At 34.4% G+C, this 2,719-nt stretch overlaps 1 pseudogene; it reads left to right on the top strand.

Annotated features, from left to right (window-relative positions):
• Positions 1-2,504, top strand: part of LOC101634579 — a 120,314-nt pseudogene extending 117,810 nt beyond the window's left edge.
• The last annotated feature ends 215 nt before the right edge of the window (positions 2,505-2,719 follow it).

The raw sequence follows: 2,719 nt of genomic DNA, 5'->3' as shown, positions 1-2,719 counted from the left end.
GATATAAGTATAGCAGTTCCTGCCTTCTTTTTTGGCCCATTTGCTTGTAGGATTGTTTTCCATCCTTTTATTTTCAGTCTGTTTTTATCTTTTGAAGTTAGATGTGTTTCCTGCAGACAGCAGAATGATGGCTTCTGTTTTTTAATCTATCCCATTTTTAAATGACATCATCTGGCATTTGTCTTTTGGAAATAATCTTTTTCCCCCTTTCTTTCTCTCTTCTTCTGTGGCTGCTATAACGTATACTTTGGTTGGATTGATGGTGTCCCTTATTTTTTCATAATTCTATTCTTTGTTCTTCTGATTTTATAATCGCAATTTTTCTTTCTTCAAGTTCAATGATTCTTTTCTCTGCCCACTTAAATATTCTGTCAAAATCCTTTATTTTATTTCAATTATCACAACTTTCAATGTCATATAGGTTCCTTATAATTTTCACGAGCATATTAATATTATCATTTTGTTTTTTATTACTTTATGTATTTTTCGTTTTTGTCTAAGTTGTGTTTAACTTGAGTATATTTAAAATAATTTTTACAGTTTTTTTCTCTTTTTATTATTTTAAGGAATAACCAGAGACTAATTGGGGAATAGAACATGCAGATGAATAAATATACTGCTGAGGGTAGCAGCAGAGAAGACAGGAGAGTTCTGCCGCACCATGTGGATCACCTCCAGGGCAAGAGATTGAATTCACACTACCATTAGCATGCAATGCTGCGTGTATCCCGCAGACCATCAGGGAGTGCCCTAAAGTTTTTGTTTAATAAATCCATCGACTAGACTACCTTGCAGATTATTTTTATAATTTTGTTTTGTTCCTTTGAATATTCCATGTTTTCTTTGTTCCTTTTTATTTCTTGCAATTTTTTTGTTGAAAATCAGTCATTTGAGTAGTATAGTGAAGTAACTGAAAATTAGATTCCCTCCCCATCAATGAATGCTGTTTTATTGATTGAGGTTGCAGTATTCCAGTTAATTTTTGCAAGTGATTTTTGTAAGAGCTATTCCTTGTCATGTGTGCTAATCAACATCTCTGTCTTTTTGCCTCATGTTTGGTTAGTGTTTTGACAGATAGTTCCTTAACTGCAAGGACCTCTAATGAGTAAATAAAACAAACAAAAATACCCACAAATTAAATGAACAGAAAAACGTAACAAAACAAAACAACTTTTTATTCTCCCAGACTGATTCTTTGCTGAGGTAACTTTTTGCCAACTAACTAGTCTTACACTGAGGCCAGGGATCAGTTTGAAGTGAAGTGAAAGATTAAGATTTACTCAAGTCTATAATGAACACGTATCTAGTCATACACTCAGAGTTCTAAACCTCTTTATCACTAATTTTGAATGTTTTAAATTTCCAAAGAATCCCATCCCAGTTTCTCTTTTGGGTCCTAGGTACTCTGAAATGTCATCAGTTATACCTCCATAACCCAGGTATTTGTGAATTTGCAGGGTTTTTTCAATTTTTTTGGTGCCCATAAGTTTACACCCATGTTTAAGTTGTGAAAGATAGAGAAAAAATGTCTGTTATCAGCCACCAAAAGTAGAACTATATACAATAATTTACAAAACAATTCTATTCTTTTTACTCTGGTTTGTGGAAGGAAACTAGAAACAAAGGTGCTGCTGCTCAAAACCAAGATTTTCATTAGGCTTAGGAGGATATGGAACAAGAATGAATTAAAAGCCAAGAAACTTTCCTACTGGTTTGAGAATGACATGTTCTTACTTGGTTGTTATAAACTTTAGATAGTATTGCAGAGTTCTCAAAAATTGGTTTTAGGTTACAGAGAGGAAAGGAGGCTGCATCTGGCTCCTGCTCTCAGTCATTGCAGTACACTGATCTCCAAAGAGACAGTGCAGGGACAAGTGAGTGCTACACAGACACTTGGCAATTCTCTGCTTCACTGAGGACAAAATATTAAACATAGGAAAAGGAGATCCTAAGAAATTGAGAGTTTCAACTTGCCAGCAGCAGGAGAAGAAACAACCAGATACTTAAGTTAACTGCTCAGATATTTCTAAGATTTACTCAGAGAGGTGAAAGACCATGTGTGCTAAACAGGAAGGAAAGTTTGAAGGCATGGCAAAGGCAAATTAGGCTTGTTACAAAAGAAAAATGAAATCTTATACCCTCCTTAATAAGGAAACAAAATGGAAGTTCAGGATTTCAAGCACCCAGGAGACCTCCTTCAGCCTGATCTTTTTCTTGTTTTGTTCTGAGTATTGCCCAAAAATCAAAGGAGAACATCTTGGTCTAGCCAGTGGTGATGCTGTAAAGAAAATGAGAGATGTGGCATAACACTGTTGCAGAGAATAAGCAACCGTATGAAAAGAAGGCTGCTAATTTAAAGTAAAAATACAAAAAAGATATTGCTGCCTATGAATTAAGTAAATATTGATGTGGCCAAAATGGGGGTCATTAATTTAGAAAACAGCAAGCAAAAGAAGAAAGAGGAAAATGAAGATGGAGAAGAGGGTGATGATGATGATGAATAAGTTGGTTGTAATGCAGAATTTTTCTTTTCTATAAAGCAAAAAAATATTGAAATTGAAATGTTAGGCTGTGTAAGATTTGATTATGAACTCAACAATATATATTTTTGGGTAGTTTGTATGCTGCTGAATGTCTCTTTAGATAGCCCTGGTGGTATTTTAAATAGCTATTAATATTACCTGGTTCAGTATGGGGGTTGTAAATCAGTATGGAAATT

The sequence above is a fragment of the Condylura cristata genome, unplaced genomic scaffold (assembly GCF_000260355.1).
Source record: "Condylura cristata isolate star-nosed mole 26May11 unplaced genomic scaffold, ConCri1.0 scaffold00043, whole genome shotgun sequence".
Taxonomy (NCBI): Eukaryota; Metazoa; Chordata; class Mammalia; order Eulipotyphla; family Talpidae; genus Condylura; species Condylura cristata.
Note: the sequence above shows the minus strand (reverse complement) of the source record. Positions and strands in the feature narration are given on the sequence as shown.